The 23,332-nt window shown below is 43.4% G+C and overlaps 1 protein-coding gene across 4 annotated transcripts in view; it reads left to right on the top strand.

Moving 5' to 3' along the window:
- The first annotated feature begins 1,739 nt into the window (after nt 1-1,739).
- Nucleotides 1,740-23,332, top strand: part of setd5 (SET domain containing 5) — a 41,221-nt gene continuing 19,628 nt past the window's right edge. For all 4 annotated transcript variants that reach the window (XM_080460772.1, XM_080460770.1, XM_080460771.1 and 1 more), the window contains exon 1: nt 1,740-2,187. The gene's annotated coding sequence lies outside the window, so the exon portion shown is untranslated. The remainder of the gene's footprint in view (nt 2,188-23,332) is intronic.

Here is a 23,332-nt window from a genome sequence, read left to right as displayed (position 1 = left end):
AGTGAGTAAAACGTCTCTTTCGGTCATGGAAGTCTCAGATCTTTCTTCATGTCGTCACATGTCATTCATGTTTTTTTCTTCCTCTGCAGCAGCCCTGGGCCCTGCAACAAATGACGTAACTGTTCTTCACAGCAGCCAATCAGAAGCCTCCCTGTGTCTCATGACACGACGGCTGACCAATCACAGGCCTCTGCTGTTGTCCTAAATACCGCAGTCAAATATCACCATTTGTTTTAACGCTGAAGTCAGATATTACTTGGTTTGGAGGTGGCGTTTAGAACGGATCCGGGCCGTGAGACTCAGCCGGTCCGCCTCAATGCTCCTTTCTGTAAAGGCTATGAGGAGTTTTTTTATCTCTCGCTCCAGCCGCGATGTGTTTTAGTGGAGCCGCTGCTTTCATGGCGGTGACTTTTAAGTGAAAAGCGACTCATTTCAGCAGCGGGGACACCGGGAGGAGGGACCTGAGCTTAAGTAGATTCAGCCCAGTGCGGTGGTCAGTTTCTCTGTCCAGCCCCTCAGCAGGTGGAGCGGCTCCGGTAGGTGGGGCTGACCCAGTCCCCCGGACCGGGACCTCGGAGCCCTGCGCCTACGCCTCCTACCACCTATCGGTATGGAAGCTCCTTCCAAAACCGGTGGATGAACGTAACCCGATAAATAAAAAGCAATAATTCCACTAACGGATTGAAATTAATTCCACGGCATTAAGGGTTTAATAACGAGCATTTCCCGGCACTTTGAAGGCTCAAATCCTTTGTTGGGTATCGGATCGTCTCCTGGATCCAGCCACGATCACGAGCTGTCCTTCTTCAAGCAGACAAGCATATCAGCACCGGGCTGCCTCGTCTCACCACCCAACCGCAGTAGGCCCCGCCCACTCTGACGCGTGGAAACAAATGATGCGTCACCTCTGATCCCCCAATGAGCGACACGGGAAAGTCTTGCGTGGATTTAGTGACACGAGATCTGAGCAAAGGGCTGCCGCAGCATCAGCGTGGTCGCCATCTTGGATAAGGATCCACGCCACCTCTAGAGAGGAATGAAGTCTTCAAAGTGTAAATAATTATAACTCACTGCATTTCCGAGACGTGTTCAGGTTTAGTTTGTCTAAAATGCCAGAAATCATCGTTCAGGGATGCTTTAGTCCTTTCAAAACTTGGCTGTTCGTTCTAAAAATATAATACTTTAATGAACTGTGAAAAACTCTTGTCTGTCAAGGGGTTTCACTCCTAATGCTCTGTATTTACTGGATAGAGAAGGTTAAACAAACAAATGATTCGTTAGAATAATTATTCAACATTATAATGCACACAACCATGTGGTGACTAACAACTTCAGAAACACTGGCTATTTTGATATGAAAAGTCACTTTTTAATGAACAGAAGTATTTCGGATCCTAATTACAACGAAGAGTGTCCAAATTAGATGAAAATTAAAGTAGTTATGATAATTTTTAATCAAGTAAAAATGTCCTTCCTCAATAAAAAGCAAGGAATAAATGAGTCCTCATCCAATATGGTGGACACGCTGATGCATCAGCTCAATATGAAACGTCTAAATGTGTTACGTGTATGCCCCGCCTCCTTTCAACGTCACCCGCCCAAATAAATAAGGGTCTCTCTAATTCACCAATGGCAAAATAATTCATCGATGGCATTATTTGAGTGACAACAAAGCGGCCCAATCGTTGATGAGAGGCGGGACACGTGAACAAGGCCCCGCCCAAGGAGAGGGCCCGTGCACAGTCAGCAGGGAAACCCCGCAGCATGGCTGTGTGTCAGTTTCGGTGGGACCCGCGTTCGATGCCGGTGAGGAGGGGGATGGGCGCCATCATAGCCTGTATCACATATAGCAGCAAATACCCATTATAAACAGGGACTGTAAATATACAACACACGCAAATAAATGGATTATTTCATCGGGGATCAATCATAGACACCAAATGGATGCGGTGCACCCGAAAAGAACGGGGAATTTAACTCTACTCGTGTGTGTGGGAGACACTGAGAAGTTTGTTTCCTACCCCTGGAAAGGGAGCTACTTTTGAGGGCAAAGGATACAGGAGACTCCGAGGCCGGTGTTCGGGCCTACTGGTCTGACCACAGTTGATGTTTGGATACTAATACACCGAGGACTTCTGGACGTACGCGAATATACCCCTTTCGTACAACTTTGGAATGCCTCTTTAGGTGAGTGTATTTAATTTGTAATTGTTACATTCCCACATTGTGTTTTTTGGGGGAAACGCGTCATGTGTTAGTATACCAACCACAGCTCCGAAGCCTCCAAACTCAGCTGGTTGGACTCGTCGTGGCTTATTAAGTTGATAAAACAAGTTGTTTGGGGCTGTTTCCGTTTGAAGGCAGTGCTGAGAAAGCTGCCCTGGTCCTGGTGTACAATTCGGGGGCTGCTTCGGGCTGCGTCTGGACTGCTGCTCCTGGGCTTTTTCGCCCGCTTCCCCGGCTTGTTTTACAGTTGACTTGTTATTCTGGAAATACACTACATTTCATCGAGGATATTTCAAAGTAAGCTCCGAGCCTGCTGATCTAAGTTTCCAGTAGTTTAAACTCGTATGTGTTCAGGCCTCCAGGGTGTCTATAGTCCGGTTTGTCCGTGTTACTCACTGCATGGAGCTTTAATTCTTTACCGGGAGACAACTAAGCTGCACCGGAGAGCCACCGGGATCGTTTTACATGTTTGATAAACAAACCTGGGTTTGTTTGGCAAGTTTAGCTAGTGTCCTGTGTCCCAGGATTTTCGTTGCCTAACGCTCCACTGTTAAATCATCATTTGCAGCACACGGAAAAGCACTTTGGTCGTGTTTCACTGGCATTATTTGGTGTGAAATTGAAGGCAGGAGAAGCTGATTTCGGTCTGCTGGGCTTGAAGTTCACAATCAGAGGTTCAGGGTAAAATGCAAACTTGTTTTACTGGCATCGATATAATGTGTTGCTCCACTGCCCTGCCACCAACGTGTTGGATACTGTACGTGGAATTGAAAACTGTCGAATGTTTTTTTGATCGTCATCTCTGAAACTATGTGCAATTTGATGATTCTGAGCGGCTGGCGTTAGCTTCTGGTGGCTAGCTTTAGCCAGCCACAGGCAACAATTGCTATGCTAGCATGTCGGCTAACTTTCTGGATGTTCTCCAGTGGATGTTGTCCTTATTCTGAACCGCACTTTAAAATACTCATGTACACACAAAAATACGTGTTTTCACATGAAGCTCTTAGTGCGTGTCGAGTTAAGTTCCATCACGTTGAGTCTTATCTAAAATGTGTAACATGGTTGTTTCGGTCTTTTGCATAATTCCGAGGAACGTTCAGGCGTGTGAATCAGACTGAGGGCTCGGTTGTTTTTTCTCTCTCTGTGTGTGTGTGTGTGTGTGTGTGTGTGTGTGTGTGTGTGTGTGTGTGTGTGTGTGTGTGTGTGTGTGTGTGTGTGTGTGTGTGTGCGCGCGCGCGCGCGCTGGATGTGACTTGCTGTTCACCTCCCCCACCTACCAACCCCCAGCCTCGGTGGCGGTTATGATAAATGGGAGGTATTTTGGAGGGGTGCGCTTGTTTCCTTTTTTATCCTCTTTTTTTGTGTATTTATTTATTTCAACGACCAAATGTGAGCAGCTTTGTTGAATCTGAATGTAGCGACCACAAGTTTTCATCCAAGTTTAATTGACTTGCGTTGTTTTAAACACCATTTTACCTCGTCAGATAATTCAGTTATGAAGAAACTGTTTTGATCCAGCCTTTAGTTTTGCTCCTGGACATTTGGTGGGGTGAATGCTGGTGTGTGCTGGGTTAAGTAGCACCAGTGAAACACCCTGTGCTGTGTGGTTTCTGTGAGCACTAATGGCTGCCCTGGCTGTGTCCTGTTTAGCTGTGCTCCCTGCCTGCTGTAGCATTGTGTGTGTGTGAGGGCTGGGAACAGCAGGCACACACAGGGACAGGGACTGTTTCCACGGCCACTGTTTGTGCCTCTACCATTCGTCTGTGCTTATATTTGTTTTTGATCATTAATTCATGTTCCACCTTACCTGAGGACAGTTTTCTTTGAGGAAACTGCAAGACCAAAGGGCTCAATAAAGTTCTGTCTAATCAACATCCTGCTTCATGCTGTGTGTTGCTCAGTTTCTCTCAAGTCATGTGTATTCCAATCTGTCTTGTTTTAACACCAATAAATAACGCTGAAGTTAGAAAACACATGTAGCTTGCAGTGTGTTTCCTCTGCGCATGATGACCTTCTCTCATGAGTACAAAGATTACAACAGTACACTGCTGGGGGGAGGGCTGTTCTCTCTCGCGCACACACATCATTGGGAAAGATCTGAATGTGTGTTTGGTAACCAGATGGCTACATACATGCGGAGCCTTGTTTTCATTGGTTGCTACTGACATTCTCTGAATATGTTTGCCATCTTTTAATAGACTATGTGGGCTGTAGCTCAGAGATCTGGCCACTCAGAACTGCTGGAAACCGGAGCCCCCTCAGCACTCCCCCTGACCTGGCCCTTCTGTTATCTTGAACAAACCTTGTTCTCACTGGCAGAGCCAACAACAGGAACAAAACCAAGTGAGGCATGCAGTGTTTAGGGCATAAGTAAATGACACACGGTGAGACTGCGGTCTCTGGGAAAGCTGAGAATACAGTGCTTCAGCTGCTTGTTCTTCTTGCTCAGGGTGTTGGTTTTGTATGGTTTTTGGACAGCCTCAGATTACGATTAAAGTTGAGGTACATGTGTAACAGGGGTTGAGTTACAATGGCTCAGAAAGGGACGGCGGTGTGTTTGTGCTGGATGTAGACCCTTCTTTCCCAATATGGGCCTCTGAAACTTTAGAGATGGGAGGAATGTGCAGACATGCAGGGTTAGCCCGTCCCAGATTTGTGGAAAGAATAAAGTCTCTCACTCCTTCACACTGGCAGTGTGAGTGCAGACAGTGAGACTTTCCAACTGGCTGATGTGCCCTTGAAATCCTGATGAGAACAGGTGGGCTCTGTGTTCTGATAAGTATAGATCAAGGGTGTCAAGTATACGTTCTGCAAGTCAAAACTTGTTCGCCAAAGGGTTGGACCTGGCCCTTCCCAGTGAAACGTAAAGATGACAATCACACCACACACTCACGTTTGAACAACAGCCATTGCTGTTGTTCTTGTTTTATTAAGCGTTGCAGTAATATTATATCACTGTAAACCAGAGACAGCGGCATTGTTGTGGGTGACACACCAGATGCACCAGTTACTGTAATACTAGCCCAGTCGCATTAAGCTTTATGGCTTTAGAGAGAATTTCAGCTCTCTGAAGGATTCAGGAACAAAATAAATTACATAAAGTCGCTTGTCGCATTAATGGGTGTAAGAAAACAGGAACCTATCGGTGTCAAATGGAGGACACTGCGGGGCTTTGTAAAAAATCATTCATTCATTCTTCATTTTAAGGTTTTTCTGATTTTGAATATTGATTAACGTTATAAACTCTGTCTAGTATAATTGGATTCTTTTTCACATTGGAATAACGAGAAAATTTGGATGGTTTTGGTTCAAATGTTGTTTTGCTCTCGTTTCACTGGTTCAGTGTGTGTGTGGTCAAAGAACCCCCCACCGATGCACACCGTTTGTGTGTGTGTGTGTGTGTGTCCCTCGTCTTTTTCGCTCGCTCTCCCTCCCCCTCTCTCCCTCTCTCTCTCTCTGTAGAGGCAGAAGGGAGTGTTGCAGTGAGAAAACATCCTCTTGGCTTTCATTTACATTCTGATGCCCCTGTGTGTGGTTGGATGGAGGCAGGTGTGGTATTGACATGATAATGAGCTTTTCTGTGACCAAGTGGTGAACTCAGCCGGCGCAGTGGACATGTGCCTTCACATCAGAGACAAATTTGTTGCTTAGTACTCCTTCTATTCCTCCAGTTAGCTGTCTTCTATTCATTTACTAACCCACATTGTGGACTGAGATAAGAAGAAAGATGCAGAATGTTGGAGAGCAGCTTCCAGCGGTGTGTCCTCTGCAGCTACCGAACATTGTATAAAGCCTCCTCTTGCACAACAGGGTTAAAAACAAGTGGCTGTGACGCCTGCCTCGGCGGAACGCTCCCATTGGTGCAGGAGCCTTGGCGTGTGTCCAATGGGGCGCAGCGTTGGCTGTGCTCTGGGGGAGCGTTGTTGCAGAGGGTTGTGCTGGTTAATTCTGTTTTGTGCTGAGAAGCAGTGCTCCTCAGGAGAATAATGGAGGAGGAGGAGGAGGCGGCTAATGGAAAAGGGCTCAAAGGGGGGGGGTGATCACCTCCTTCTCATCTGATTGCAACCTTATACTTTGTCCTTCATTTTCTCTTCTTTTTTATTTTGACACTGCCTGCTACATGATCTTCAACCGACTTATTATGTAGTGCAGAGAGAGGTCACAAATATTCAGCATTTTCTCTGTACTTCTGAAACTGCTTCAGGCAGCCATTTTGGTCTGTCTCTCTCTGTCTCTGTCTCTGTCTCTCTGTCTCTGTCTCTGTCTCTCTCTCTCTCTCTCTCTCTCTCTCTCTCTCTCTCTGTGTCTCTGTCTCTCTCTCTCTCTCTGTGTGTCTCTGTCTCTCTGTCTCTCTCTCTCGCTCTCTCTCTCTCCCGTAGTTGTCTCCCTCAAAAGGACAGTGAAGCAAACCAAACACTAATTGAATAAAGTGTTTTGTGTCGTCAGGTGAGGCATTGCAGAAATCTGCCAGCACACTTCCGAGCGTGTTTGCTCAGTGGGTGTTGTCAGGCGAGAGCAAATAAAAAGCAGGGCTGAAGGAAAACAAACAGGAGAACACCAAAGGTGAGCTGCTTCGGTTGCCTGCGCTAAAAACAAAAGCTTCAGAAGGGCCTTTCTCTGTCACTTTGAACAAATGGAGAGCCAGCGTCCATAGTGGGTCACCGTTGCTTCAGTCTTCAGTCCTTATCAAGCTCTGTAGACATTCTCCCAAGATGCTTCAGTTTCTCCGTTTACCCGAGGCAGAATGGAGAGACATTCAAGATGGCTGGCTACCCTCTGGTTTTGTTTTCTTTTGTGTGATACCTTGCCATCCTGCACTGGTTTGAACAACATATTTGTGTTGCTAGAGGAGGAAATGCCAAGATTTCATGTCAATATGTTAGGAGAAGGTTCCTCTTCATGTGTAATGCAGACGTGATTTTTAGAGAATGGGGTTGTTGAGAGAACAGTGTGTCCTTTTTTCAAAAGCTTCTTACACAAGTTGTGTTAATATCTGGCGGCTCTGCTGCAGTGAGAATTCATTACAACTTAGGCCCCGCAAAACTTTTGGGGGGTCCGTTTACTCGGCACCAGTTTGCAGATGCACTGTATCCGCAAAGATTTTAGTCCAGCTCCCAAGGTGGAAAAATTCTTTCACGGCGCAAATCCCTCCGGCAGAGACTGATGGAGGATACAGAGCCTGTTACTGCGCATGCACATCTCTCCCCCTCCCTCCTGCTCATTCAGTTGTAAACAAACATGGCGGCCGCATAGTGGTCCGACCTGCGGTCCATATTCTAGTTTTATCGTTCATATCAGTAGTTTAACAGTTGAGACTCATCCTGATAGCATCCGATGTGTCATCAGTCCATGCGGATGTCAGGTTCTCTCCATTTTCTTCACGTTTATAGTGTATTATTCTCTGCACACACGTCTGTGTAGTTTCATTATAAAATTAAGCAACAGTGCCCTCAAGTGGCCCGGCATACTAACTACATCGTTGTCTCTGTGTCCGCTGCTGCAGTGTAAACGCACTCCTTTTTTTCAGGGATTATGTGTTGTCAGGTGAAACGTTGTCGTGTAAACAGGGCCTAAAAGGTTTTGATTAATTATACCTGCATACTCTGATGTTTGTCCTCTTGGCCACCAAACTGTGAAAATACAAAGAATTTCAGAGCACAAGTAAATATTCTATGTTTTGGTCTTTATCCATTGTAGTGTGAACAGCATGTTCACAGGATAAATAACGGGAGTTTAGTGGAGAGAAAGACTGAGGTCTGGATTTCATTTTTTAAACAAACTTATTATCTGACTGCTTTTCTAAATGAACTCAGAACAATTCAGGACATCCAGACCTATCGAAGCTGTCTGGGTTTAATGTCCTGGACTTGTTTTAATTATTAGTAAACTCTCTACACAATGCTAATCCAAAGATAGCATTGTAGCTAACAACAGTGTACTTGTTGAAATCAGAAAAAGTCTCATTTATAAATACACTTTAGTCTGAAAGAGATTTTATTTCTCAGCTGTTGACTGCTTCTTAGCTTGAGGTTGATTGTGAGCTGTGAGCTCCCTCTGCATGTTGTCTTGTGGTGAAAAAGCTCCTCTGGTTTCCTGACAGTGCTGACTCGTGTCGAGCCTGTAGAGCTGCTCCGCTGTTTTATTCTCTCACACAAACATGCTGGTTACCATGGAGACGGAGATGCTGTCCTCCATCAGTGTAATCGCAGGAGGAGGAGGACATGGCTAGTAACTACTAATTATCAGTCGAAGAGTGGAGCTCTAGTGGGTCTGTTACGATGCTGCAAATATTTCACAGTTCATCAGGACTCTACGACTGCAATGCATGCTGGGAAAACAAGAATGTTTGTTGTTCTTGAGTTTGCCTTCAGCATTATGGCTAAAAGACGCTCACGAAACCGTGTTTTGTCTTGGTCATAAGTGTCTTACACAGTGCAGAGTTCAGGCAAAATTGTGTGTGAAGTCATGGTTGTATTGTATCTTGCAGCAGCAAGACGTCCATTTGTCCTTGAAAGGTGTTTTTGATTGGAATGGATTGATGTTTCAGAAAACCACGATATACCGTCGCTGTACCTACGTTCATAAAATACATTTAACAAAATCATACTGAGGCCACACGATGGCGCAATGGTTGGCGCTCTCGCCTCACAGCGAGAACATTGTGGGTTCAATCCCAGGGCCTTTCTGTGTGGTGTTTGCGTGGGTTTCCTTCGGGTACTCTGGTTTCCTCCCACAGTCACACTCAGGTGAGCGAGTGATTTTGTTTATCTGTCTATATATTTACCCTGTGGCAGACTGGCAACCAGTCTGGCTGCTCTCGTCCACAGTACGCTGGGATTGGCTCCAGCACCCTACAACCCTGAACAGGATAAGCGGGATAAAAGATGTATGGATGGATGACAATCCTACTGAAAGCCTCAGGTCATGGCTGGAGTCAGCAGTCAGGACTGTTAGAGGGCAGCAACATTCAGATTTGGGATTTGAAAGTCATTTATCCTTCCAGACAAATCACAGGGCACATTCAACACTTTCATGAGCAAGATTGTGTGGCAAGATTTTGGGTAAATGGTTATGCTACAGTTGCGTGCACCATGCCCTGGCCTTTTCTTACTGTGTTGGTCTTTATTAATTACCAGAGAGTAGTCTGTGATTTGTGTAATATCTGAAGGCCATGCAGACTATGGTCTTGAGGTCTAAACATGCCGCAGCACTTAGCTTTTGTTTTGTTTTTTTCTGTGATCCTCCGCCTCAGACAGACAGTGGTCGGCTTGTTTGCCCCGAAACAGATGATTGATTTTGTGTCATGCTCGGCCTGCTGTCGACTGCGCTCTCCCCCACCCCTGTCACAACACCCATTTGGCCATTGTTCTTCATTGTGTGTGCCTCATTCCTGGTCTGGTCCCGGTCTGTTCAGGCAGCTGGACATTGTTTTGTTAATAGAGGGCCACACTGCGCTCCCAGGGTGCTTGACCACTCGGCACCACAAGAACCACATTGCAGCATTATGCAGTGAGGACAACAAATTGCAGCAGGCCTTTGGAAATGGAGTCTGCATTGGTGACAGTGCATCAACTCAGTATATGTTGTTCATCCCACGTCCTTTTCCGGGGCAGTCTGTGGTTTATGTTTTTTTCTGTTTTTCGCTGGCTCTGATTGATCACAGACAGTCATGTTTGTCCATTTGACACAAGTCTGCTAATCTGTGACTATGGGTGATTTGTTTTCATGCATGAACACATTAGTATTTATCACAATGTGAATTTTCTTCTGGATGCTATCAGTTTTAAGACCTTGTTCAAATATTATTTTCTCAAATTAATAATATTTTGAATTTTAAAGCGGTTTAGACTTGTGTTTACTAAAGTAACGCTTTTAACATAAATCATGCAATTTTCATAAATTGATGAATAATAGGTTGAAAATTCATGTAGACAACTTTTAGCTGTTTACTATCTTCTTTCAGACCAATTCAGAGTTATTGTTGTTGCAGTAGGGATGAATAATTACTCTCCTCATACTGATTAAAGCTACTTCACCAACAGACAAGAAGAAAACTCATCATATGAATGTCTTTTAACGTCAAAGCAGAACCTGAGCTATGTCCTCTTCCACGTTTTGAAGTTAAACGTACACTGCACACTCGTACATGGCAGTTTACTCTCACACAGCAACATGGGACATTCCTCAGTGCACCTGAGAAAGTTCCAGGCCCTATTGACTCAACAGCAAACGAGAAGCAGTGCTGTTTCTCTGTTTTCCTTTCAGAAAATGTTCACGTTCAGACAGCAGTGTTTTGAAAACGATCTCTATACATTCAGAAATGCCAGAAAGGTTTATAATACTGTAGTTTCTATGTCATGCATGCACACACAGATCAGCTGGATGTAAAGTTGTCAGCTCCTTTTCTCTGGCCTTCATCATGGTACAGGTCCACTCACTATCTTTATTGAAGATTGTGTTGGAAACCAACAAATACTCTGAATCCTCCATTGTTACTGTTCACCACATGAGCATAAAAACTGACTGCAGTCGTAGTACGTGCATATCACTCGACGAAATTCAAGTCTTTGTGTTCATCAAAGTGAAACATTCCAGCTAGCTTACCTAGCTAACATTAAGCGCCTCCCCTGGTTATGTTCAGCCTACACACAATTGAGATTATAGGGGGAAAAAAAATTAAAAAGCTAAATTAATGGTAAATTAAAATGATTTTGTTGTTTAAAGACATACAATTGGTTTTGATGGTTTAGTCACCGACCAAAATCAATTTGATTTCTTCAAATTAGATTTTCATTACACATATTTCCCTTTTGTTAATTTTAACAAAATTAGTGAGGAACCCCCACATTACCCATCTCACGCTATTACACACCGGGTCATATTAGGTAGTATAACAGGAAAAAAATACCCCATATCAATAGAAGCCAAAAATGTGGGCAAGAAAGTTGTTTTTCTTTCTAACCAAACCTGGTGTTTCACTTTTATTTGTTTGTCCTTGAAGACAACACAGAAGAGAAAAAATATCCCCATTTCTATATTTGGTCAGAAAGGTGTGTGTGGGGGGGGTGCTGAAAAAAGCTGAGGCATAATGAGGTCACACATCCCGAGTGTCTTTCATTGAGCCGAGTTGATTTACCTGTTCTTCATCTTTAATTTCCTCCTCCTGGAGCTCAGCAGCACAGTTCAGTCTGCCAGTGCTGGAAGACGTCACATTTATTCATATCCTGCCCTGCAGCGAGCATGTGTGCGGGGGCAGACTGGAGGCTGCTGTAATCTCACTGCTCTTATTGTGTTGTGGAGGTTTGCCCAAGTGGACTCTGTACGAGCACGGACATGCCAGGTCACCACTGTAAATAAAAATTTCCTACAGACTTACCTGCTTTAGTAAATACAAATCTGTCTCATCCACTTTCTGACGAATATGGAGAGATATGACCTGCTTGGTGGAACCCTGGAAATGATGCACTCATCCCAACATAAGAGCAAAACTTTCTTCTTCAAGCATTTGATTTCCATCAGTACTTGACATGAGCGGCGTCCACATGGAACATATACCGTCCAATAAATCAAAAGAAAAACTCAAAGCACGTTTATAAAAGTGTGTCTGTATATATAATTAACACTGCAAATATTTTTCTCTTTATGCCCGGTTCACACGGCAGGATAATTAAGCTGATTTTGGCCCCGATTCTCCCCTTCTGACAATCTAAAGGACGCTCAGATCATCACAAGATAATCTTATGAGATATTCCTGCCGTGTGTGGTGTGTTAAGACTGCTCTCGTCTGCTCGGAAGGATGTCGGGACCGCTCCGATCTCAAATCGGGGATATTCAACATGTTGGATTGTTTTGGCCTGAGTTCTCATCGTGCTCGTTTTCCCCTTGGGGGACACCACACACGAACCTGTAGACTGTGACGTGTAGCCAATCAGAAAGCGAGGTGACATAGTGGTGAGGAAACGCCGGACCTGGACTGGACCGACAACCATGCTCCCGTTGTCTCCACTCCTTTGACCAACGCCTCTTCTTTTTAAAACGTAGTTTTTTCGGATAAAAACACACCACGAACGATTGCCAATGCATCCTCTTCGTCCACCATGTTTGTTGACGTCTGGAATCAAGTTTGATCTCGAGAGGTTTTTGCGAGATTTCCTGTCTGATGTGGGGATGTTCGCGAGTGAAATCTGTTCGTGTGGGGTGTGTTGATGTTGCCGAGTGGCTGCACACCACACACTGTACGACCAACACTGTTAAAACTGTGATTATTTATCACATCATTATAGGTTTGGGAAATCTGCCGACAATTTTAAAATCCTGCCGTGTGAATCGAGCCGGTCTTGTATACCAGTTTATTATTTTAACGTTGCATCAAACCTGATGACAACTGGGCAGAAGGCAGAAACATCAAGTAAACTTAACAAACCGCACCACTTTTGAAATGCTGCTGGTGCAAACTGCAGACACTTAATAAAAAAAATAAACCAACAGATCAATGTGCAGTGTGGAAGTAGCAAAAAATAACATTACCATCATCGTCAAAGTGTTTATCGCAAGTTACATCATGATCACAATGCTCGCAATGTGACTACAGAACTGCACATTCAGCTATTATCACGCAGGGTCACTTCAAACCTGCGAAACCTTCTCAATGGTTTCTTTGCACCTTCATGTAGAAAAGACAGCTTGAACTTGTCTTATTACAACAACAGTCATTGTTATAATGGCCATTTGTTTGATTTGGCCTGTTTTTTCAACCTTTTTTCTTGCTGTATGAATTCAAACAAAGGCTTCATTAAAAAAGTCAAAATAGAACGGCACCTTGTTGGTGTGCAGGTCTGTCGTCTGGGCTGAAGTTCTGCAGATGTGATGGACAGATGTTGTAGCGTTTTTCTCAGCACTATCTGCCGTGGTCCAATTTATTTTAACAATGATAGAAAATTATCAATGTTGAGAAGAGTCTGTCATTCAATATGAAAAGCAGCATTTTTTTTTTAAATGTTTCATATCGTCCTTATGACAAATGTGAAATTGTCTCTATGCAACTGCATCACGTTAGCAGTGCACTGTTCATTTTTTCACATCATTAAATTTTGTTTCCTACTCCCAAAAAAAGTACTATCACAGGCTGAACTTCATTTCAGCGGTCGTTTCAGGGGGGACAAGTTTAATAGGTGGATGGACGAGAGTGTGTCAATGATTTCTTCAAGTGTTTATAAGTTTTGAAAAGTGTGTTATAGAAGCGTAAGACCAATAAATGACATGTGTTTGTGTAATGCAGCCAATGAGGTTATTATATTGCAGTTTTTGTTGTCGGTTTTTAGTATAGTTGTAAAGTCTGTCATGCTAATGGCGCTAATGCTTTTGGTGCTAATGTGGCTACAAGTTAAAATATTTATATTGTAAATACAATTGTAAAAGGCTTCAGAAGAACTTAATTTCAAAAGAAAAGATATCTTAGGTAGAAATCAAACCATATTAAACAAATTAATGTGGCTGTAAGAACAAAATAACCAAGTGTGAACAAAGCTGTTTAAACTAACACAAATCAAATGGACCACACCAGTAGGCTGATCTCTCCTTCATGAGAAATAACGTGCTGCTGACTTTGTTCGCTTGAGATTAAAATATGAAAATGTCAGGACAATTAATTCAATTTTGGTTGTAAGTTTTAATTTTGGCTTCACAGGATCATAAAAATATAATCAAAGAAAAAAAGATAAATTTGCTGCACGGTGTGTATGCAAGTTCCTGTGCTGTAAAAACACAGTGAATACACCTGTGGTGCATGCAGCTGCAGCAAGTGTGTGACATGTGTGGATCAGGGAGCAAGCAATTGAAAAGATGGAAGAAAGCCAGCCGTTGGTTGAGAAGAATGGTAGGACAACTTCAGTCACTGAGAAACACTTTGGCTTCAAGTTGTCAGACGAAGAGCAGAAGGAAATCAGTTTGTCACGTTGTCATGTCTGCACCCCCAGGCAACACGACCAAATTATTTAACCATTTAAGGTTCACTCGTAAAGTGGTTTGGATGACTTCGGTGATAAGACCCCAAAAAATAGCAAGCTCGTGAACTTCAGTATTTTGACTGTTTTTGACTGCATTATTAGTGTTTTTTGCATGTTGCACATCTTAAGTTTTACAGGCATGAATGCAGATTAGGGTGTTTTTTTTTCTTGATTATGTTTATTACTATTATTTTAAGATATAATTGTAGTTGTTAGTTGCTGTGGTTTTTATAAGAGGAGCTTCCAGAAATACCCAATTTTTCAAATCAATAAATAATGATGATTTCTTTTTTTTTTTGGGGGGGGGCATAATCGTCCAGAACAACTAGTTGCCGTAATGCACAAAAGCTTCCTGACAACCGTGGCAAGGTGCGGCAGCTCTGATCCATGGCCCCTCCACCACACAAGTGGATCCTCATCTGCTGGAATGGATGGCAGAGACTGTAGTGCTCAATCTCTTTTTTAACTCTGTCTTCTGCAGTGGTCAGAACCTGACCACCTTCACCACTCTGGTTCCTTGCTGAAGTAATGTTGCTGCTGTAGGGGTGTTTATGGTGGAGTTGCTGCTGGTGCTTTGTGGTTTTTCCCTGACCAGGTTCCAACTTCAAGGCCTCCTCCTGGACATTGTTGTCAATAGTTGCAGCCTGAGGCTCATGTAAAAACTGCTTTTGAAGCAGGCGTCAATGAAACAACCCTCTTTGCCTTCTCTGTATAGCTCTGTATAAGTCTTCTCCCATCCGATTTTACATCTCCTGGGTCAGGGCTGGCTCATCTTTTTCCACCAAAACATTCATTAATGATGTGATCCAGAACAGGTTTGATAGCTGACAGTGTCACACGTGTCTCTGAGGCAAGTGCATCAGTTTACTTGCTCAAGGAGCTGGCAGAGTTGCTCTAAGATACTTATGCCACAGTCATTAGGCATTAAATGCCATGTTCCTCTTTCTGCAGCCAATGTGGCACCGACTGGCTGCTGTTGGCTGAGAAAGCGCTCGACCATCTTGTGTGTTGATCCCCATCATGTCACCACATCATAGACGAGAGCCTTTAGTGCCATTTTGAGGGCAGCTTGCTTTTCTTTCAGTCCTCTCTTTTCCTTCCAGCTCTGTGAGAAGCTTTGGCCTTGACTGCTGTGTCAACCCTCTGAATTCTCAGAGCCTTTGAGATGGCCATGTTTAAGTTTTGCCCAGCGCACATGTTGGTTGCGTTGTCTGTCGTTACGTAAACCAGGTCTTTTTTGTTGATTCCCCACTATTCCAGCATATTCCCAAAGATTTACTGCTGTTGTCAGATGAGGAATTTTCTGGGGAGAACTTTATTACTAGGCAGTGGGGTAGTGGTTGGTGAAGCTGAGGTAGAGTAGGTCCAGAAGTCAGTGGTTGCAGTGAAATTATGTGCCCCGAGTCAAAACCTTTTACTACATCAGCTTTAACATTGTTGTGCACGTTTGATTTCATTCTTGAAAAAGCAATTTGTGACAGAACTTTGTAGTGAAAACCAAGCGTCTCAATGATTTAGAATAGTATCATGTCCTTTGCAATAAAATTCAAGAGAGCTTTAGCAGATTTCGGTGCATAAGCAGTCTGCCTTTGAAATGCCTGTTTTATCGTTGGTGTCACTGTTGATGAGGATGTAGTAGCTGCAGCATCACTGGGTTTGCCTGCTGCACGCTTGCTCTATAAGTAATGGAAAAGTAAATGTATCATTATCATCTGACTGAGACACATATACACACTTGCAGTAATATTACACTTGTAAAAACAAAACACGTTGTTGTCTCTCTTCTCGGGTTTGTTTTAACCACGAAAAGCTATATTCACAAAATTAACCAAATCTTTGTCCAACTTGCTGTCTCACTCAATGCTTCTCTGTGGAATTGATGCTCTCGGCTCTGGGATCTGGTAACTGAAGCTACAACAGACTATATTTGCAGCTGAGCAGAGCGAGTGTCGAGCTGGGCCAGAAGCAGACCAAACATGCCTCTCAACTGCAATTATTGTGCGTCTGGCCCAAAACTGAAGCAGTGTCAGCAATAATTAAGTGGCAGCGGTTGTATACAGCAGAAACACATGTTGGTCTGCTGCTGTATGTGTCATGACAATAACATATTTTTACAGGAGTAACGTCAGATAACACTTCAAACTTGGCTTTCCTTTATTGATGAACTATTGTAAAGTTTGACAAAAACCATGACATTTTTCACTATTCTTCAGTTCTCAAATCATGCATTCAGTTACCAGTTAACTTACCTTGCACTCACTGTATAGTTGTGGGTGGTGGTCACAGAGATGGCTCTTCAAATTTGAAGGGTTACTCCTCTTGGAGACTTTTTTTTTGGCAAGACTATCTTTTATTAGTTTGCCTTCAGCATCCTTAAAAATCCAAAATAAATCCAGACTTCAGACTGTCTGTTTAGTGTGAGAAAAATTTTCCCGAGAACTGTCCCTGTGGGTGCCTTCCGCCATGTTTTCAGGGCGCAAACATTGTAAATTGCACATGCTTGTCAGCTGAGATAGTGCTGCTGTCTCTCCATGAAATTAGCAGTATCACTGTGAGGTATTCAAAATGCAGTGATCAAACACGGCTGTTTTTCATTCGGGGGAAAAAAAGGATTAGACAATTTCACAATTAGACCAACACAACGTGGCGCCGATCACATAAACTCCCAATAAAATATATTTGAATTTATGGTTGTAATGTGACAAAATGTGGAAAAGTTCAAGTAGATATATACTTGTGCAAGCCACTGTAGTTTCATGAGTGGATGTGCTTGTTTGCTATGCATGGATGCTTTCAATTTGGTGTTTGAGTCCAGTGAACTCGTGCCATGTTAAAAAAAGAACTATTTTAGATGATTGGAGTTTTGTGACATGGTGTGTTATCCTGCTAGAATTATGAGCTTATGAGCTTGGAGAAAAACACTTGACGCCCCTTGCTGAGTTTACATAGAAACAGATAGCGTAATTAACAGACTAGCACCTGTATATAAGCTGCACCCACCAAATTAAAAAAACAAAACAAAACAAAAAACAGGAAAGGTCATAGTTACGTGATGCATCACCCATGTACCAGCAGCATGAAGCTTGTTAACCCGTAAAAATCCATCAATTAGCCGCATCATTGTTTAAGCCACAGGGTTCAAAGTGTGTGGGGGGAAAAAGTAACGGCTTATAATCAGGAAATTAGGGTAATGGTCTTGAAAACTTGATCAGTAAAAAATTTGGTGTAAAGGCCCGTCAGGCTCTGGTTACATGACAACCTTTCAATTGAAAACGCATCAGTAGGTTTTTATTTCTGAATAATTTGCATTCAGACATCGTTTTGAAACGAATAGTTGCTTTTGTCCACTGTGTATCTGTATGTAAGGAAAAACCCCGTCTCTGCACATGTGATCCAGATGAAGGTGTAGAAAATGTTCACTGAATGGGTGAAGCACCGTGAACAGCACAAACCACCTATATTTATTCGTTGTTCTGAATGAAGGAGACACGGAGACGTTTTAAAAAGGTTTTAGTGTCTCTGAACACTGCTGTAGTGTAACGGAACACCCTAAAAGCAAACGTTAGCCATTTTCACTTTTTGCGTTTTGTAAACGCAGCCTCAGGAAGAAATGCTCTGGTGAACCAGAGGACTGTTTCCTGTCCATGCTTCTCTTGAACTGAGTCCGTGTCCACACTGGTTCTGATCCACTCTCCATAGTTGGAGTCAGATTCTCCTCACTGTGCATGTGTTGCGTAACGTCACCACATGAGCCTTTACAGTGTGTAGAGAAAAATGTCGGTCAAGGCTGAACTGGAGGATCGAGAAGAAACTCTGCTCTTTTCTTGATCAGGCTCTAAACGAAGTGAAATTTTCTGTTTCACTTTCGAAACAAACACAACCAGCTAACAAATCATCTTCAATACTTCCTGCTAAAGCTGGATGTGATCACAAAGCATCATGGGATTTATCCTCTGACTGAATGGGAGTATGTTCAGTCTCATCACTTCATTCAGGCCACATCCACATAGGCCAAAACGATCTTTTTTCTCCCTGGGGTTCTCAAAAAAGATTCTGTCTCCGCGTCACTATGATCACAGCTCAACACGAGGCTTCAGGGCATGTAGTACATATGCCAGGCCTTTAGGCACGCTGTGACTCACCAAGCACACCAAAAGTGCAGAAGAAGAGATGGAGTACATAGAAATTTAGAAGTAGACTCCTGTTTGTAAACCTCAGACAACTCTGAGTACTATAGGTCTATGGCCCTGGTCCTCTTGCTGCTCGCGCCAGGAGCTTCTGCAGCTCCACCGGAGCTTGTCATTCGTGATTGTTGTGGTTATTTGATGACATTGCGGACCGCGGTGGTGGGGAGAGGGAGAGGGGGGCGATTACGTCATCTTTTTTCCACAGATGATCGTCTTTGCCGTCCACACCTTGGGGTGTTCATAAAACCCAGTTTTCGGGCTCCTAAAACCCAGCCTCGTATGGATGACAGGCCAAAAACAGCTTGTTTACATGAACCAGCGTCCGCGTGTGGATGGCCCGTTAGTGAAATGGGTATAGGTTATTCAGTAGCTTGCAGACTGCTTATCTTGAAGCTGTGTATGCTTCCATGGTTGAAGGAATGTGATCATTGTTTCTCTCTAGAGACATGTTTTGAAATTACAACAAATTAAAATTATCGTCAGTGTGAATCCTGGCAGTGATTAACAATGTAGGAAGACAAGTGTGTTAAGACAGAGATAATGTGAGGGTCTCCTTTGCTGTTCATTTTGTGTGGATGTCCCTCCCCCATTCGACTTGTCTCCAAAATGGCCTCTGTTCTAGTGAGGAGAAAAGACTTTGTTGAGACCGATGGTAATTTGAGCCTTTTATTCATGGCCAGAGGAACAAGGGAGGGAGGTGGGGGGGAGAAGAGAAGGAGAGAGAGGGAGGTAAAGAAAGGCTTTCCTTCTTCATATGGAATTTACCTCACTGCTTCACCGTCTGGCACTTTTGGAAGAGGCCCAACTAGTGACTCCCTTTGTAAGCTAAGTCGGAGCGAGCTGGTTATTTTAGTGAGCCACTGATCTTCCACAGGAGACTCTGCATCCAGTGTTTTTTTGGTTTTTTTTTAAAGGCTCTGAATCAGGAACCCCTGGGCTCCACTGAATATCAGGATATTGGAATATGTTACAAACTTTGTCCTTCTGTTTTCTCTTCCCATGCTGCCCTCTTTTTCAGTCAGCCGCACACAACTCTGCTTTAAAACGGCAAATATTACAATTCGAAGAAATAATCTGTTGACAATTCTGTGTATTAATTTACTAGTTGTCATAAGCAACCTTATGTTGAAGGACACATATTACATATTTACCTTGCTGCAATCATAGAATTAGAGCTACTGGTTATCCATTGTAGCTGAGCTCTGCATGTCTTTATGCCTTTGTAACAAAAGCGGGACAGTCGCTCAAAAGGAGCTTACCTCCTGTTGCGTGCATCTAGCAGGATGGGCAAACTGATCTGACCAGGTCATGATAGAGGTCCCTGATCTTGGAGTGAGAGTGCGTCACCAGGAGTTATTCTACCAGTAGTCCAACCTGGGTTTGAAACCTCTGACAGGAGGCTTGAAGATTATTGACACATGCAGCTTTTCTGCACTTCTGCTGCGGTTTTGTTTAAATCACATTTTATTGGATTAATGAAATGAATTCTTATTTTAAATTCTACTGTACATCGAATAGTATTTAATAATGGTTTGAGGTGACAAATTGGAATTGTTCAATAGTCAGCTAAATTATGTCTCTTTAAACTATGTCCTCAGGACAATTGTGCTTCCACCAATGACAAATTTTCTATCTGTAAAAGTGGGTAAATGCTTGATTATTGCCTTCTTTCAAAGCAGCCCATTATCACATAAATTCAGTGTAATTTAGCAGTTAGCAATACTTCATAATGATCCACCCAACTCTGCCTCTGATTGGCTCGTCAGGCCTCATGGTGGACACTAAACATAGACATTAACCAATCAGATCAGTGAATATATTCTGAGTTGGGCGGGTCACAGCTTTGTCATCTTATAGGGGGGAAAAAATCGGCAATCTGGCTCGTAGATACTGCTGAGTGGTGCATCATGGAGGATTTGGAAGTGGGTGTGTGCAGTGCTGACTGGAAAATGAGTGGGTGTACGCTGTATACCCTGCACTGTGCCTCTGGCGCTTGCTTCTGACATTGATACCTGCCGTCATTTTCATATTAAAACACTGAAGAGGGAGAAAGAGGGTAGCGGGTTTAACCATCAGCGTGAGCACAGCGCACAGAGTGGTGCGGAGGACAATTACTTACCAAGTGAACAGTTTGAGAGGGGAGACCAAACATAAATAGTCTTCCTATTATTAAAACTACGAGTTGATGAATTGCCATTCGTCAACTATTCACAGCAGCTCTACAGGACACTGCCTGTCTCAAGTGTCGAGTTTTCCACAGCAGCTCTCAGTAAGCTCACGATGGATGAATCAAAATAAAAGTCTCAGGGGAAAAAAAGTTTATTTCAATGAGGAAAGATGTTTGCTCTCACTGCCTCAAATGATGCTGCTTCACCTTTATGTTTATGTGGAGACAAAAAAGTTAACAAATTAAAGCAAAAAATAAAACAATAAATCTTTAGGAAAGGCTTTAAAATCAGCAACAGTGGTTCCCCATTGCACTTCATTGGCTGTAAAGGTTGCAACATGATGTGCAGAATGTGAGCAGTGTGTGATTGTTGTCCATTTGAACAGAAGAGGAGTTTGCTGTAAAACAAATGGTCTCCTCAGTATGTGAACGGAGCTCAAACAGGCCTGTTCCTCTTTCTGCTGTTCGCTCTGCCTGTGTGTGAGCAGGCGAGGAGCAGAGCAGTGTGGGTCAGTGTTTCAGCAGTCACATGACCAGAGGGCAGGGCCTCCTGGTAGATGACTCACCCTTCAGCGACTGACCTGACGACGCCTCCTGTTGGTTCTCCGTGTTAGTGCAACCTTTGGAGAGGGGGCCCGCAGCACTGTACAGCCCCTGCTTGGGTTTTTTTTTTTAGGTCTTTGAATAGCCTCCCCTTCCTCCAAGCTGAAGGTCTGTTATGGATCACCATGCAGGTCTATCGCACCATGTCCGCAGCCAGATTTCATTCCAACTACACACACTTGGAGCTGCTTCCCAGGGCTTCATTGTCAGTGTGACTCAGCATATTTAGTATATACACTCATGTAAAGATGGCTTCCCTGTGTAATGTGAAAGTAATATAATCATGAGCAGGGAATGATTATGGTAGTCATGGGCCCCTAGGCTATTCTTTCTCTGCCTCCCCCATGCATCATGCACACACACACACAAAACTGTAACAGCCTTTACCAGGCTCTCTTGCTTGTGTTCCTGGCTGAGAAGTCTTTGGGGCTGGTTAAGTCAAAATTTCTGAAAACAACATTCTTAATAGCCATCAGAGACAGGTGATTCTGTCTGTTTTGGCCCATTGTGGAACTAAGTTAAATTTTCACAAGTCCAGGGTTTGAGAATAAGCGCTCTCTACTGGCATTGATTACACGTAACGTTAAACAGAGTCAACCTTTTACTGGACGGGGCATGCAAGTTCGATCCCTGGCCTTCCCACTGGGTTGTGTCTTTGCGCTATTCAAGTTAGCATGTATAAATGAGTATCGGCATACGCTGGAGACTTACCTGCGATGGACCAGTGTCCCATCCACCAGAAGTTATAAACTCAGCTGCTCCTGAATGGAGATCTTGTAAATAGAAAGATGCAATGTTGTTCCACAATCCAAATGTGTACAACGTAGTGGTGGGAATTGGCTGGCTCATCATGGCTAACCCCCAATTCACTGGAGGCACAACATGCTGGTATGTCTGCTTTTGAATTCTTTTTAACGACCGATAACTAGGGCTGAACGATTAATTGCATTTGCGATAATATCGTGATATGATAAAACTGGATATTCTAATCGCAAGGGATGCGATTTGACTGCTCACGTGATCTGGTCACGTGACGACTTGCCCAACTTGCCCGAACAGGCTAGTGGTTTTTTAGGGATGGAGCCGATCCGATCCGGGATCGGGTTCCAATATCAACGTAATTCATGGATCGTAAATTTCCGATCCAAAGTGCAGAGATTTCTGATCCATGAGCCTCGTCTGTCCTTTGCTGTTGCTGAAATGACTCGACAAGTGTTTCCCTGTTGCTGCTCTGCTTGCTGGCTGCAAACTGTGGACTGGATTTCCTGAAGGGAGGCGGGTCTCAATGAGACGTGGAGTAATGAGTCAGAAATCCATTCCACAGTTTGCAGCCAGCAAGTAGGCTAGGGAAGTAGTACTGTGCTATACAGCTTTTCATGACAACATGTTGCCGTTTGGACGGATTTTACCAAGGCGGTCGCATTGTCAACATACTTCACCGTTTTAAAACTCCAGCTCACCAAGGAGAACGGCACTGACCGCGGTATCAAAACAATGATCAGCTCGCTCCTCCGCTGTAGCAGTCGATTCACACCTCCGTGAAGCTGCGTCCTACTCCGCTGAAAATAGTCCCAATCATTTGTTTTGTGTTAGAGTTGGAAGCACTGCTGTTTGTGCTGCATTGCTAAATAATTACCCCAGGGATTAATAAAGTGATTCTGAGGTTCTAAAGATAGAACTAGTTTATTATGAAATGATGACATCCAAAAGTAGTTTGTACTGCTTCCTTTTCTGACCATATACTAACCTCAAGTTGTCCTTTGAGAGAATCTATGCATACATAGAGAGGAGTTTATTACAGCCTCATTTAAAGTCAACAATAATGACAATAATAATAATAATAAAGCAAACAGAGCTCTGCTATCAGAATCGTATCGGCAGATATACAAATTTAAGTATCTGGATCGGATCGGAAGTGAAAACACGTGGATCCGTGCATCCCTACTGCAATGTAGATTAGCAAACCGCTCAAAATCCTTAATGTCAAACCCTGCATTAGTATAGTGACCAAACCTGGGTTCACGGCTTTGATAAGCACAATGGACAAGCGGTTGGCTTGTTGTGGTGAATGCTTACAAGACTGCAAGTCACAGTATTTAGTAAGTTTACAACTGTAATTGAAGTAGAAGATAAATAAACTGTCT

The sequence above is a fragment of the Lipophrys pholis genome (genome assembly GCF_963383615.2).
Source record: "Lipophrys pholis genome assembly, chromosome: 4".
NCBI lineage: Eukaryota > Metazoa > Chordata > Actinopteri > Blenniiformes > Blenniidae > Lipophrys > Lipophrys pholis.
The sequence above is the reverse complement of the archived record's forward strand: the minus strand, read 5'-3'. Positions and strand labels throughout refer to the sequence as shown.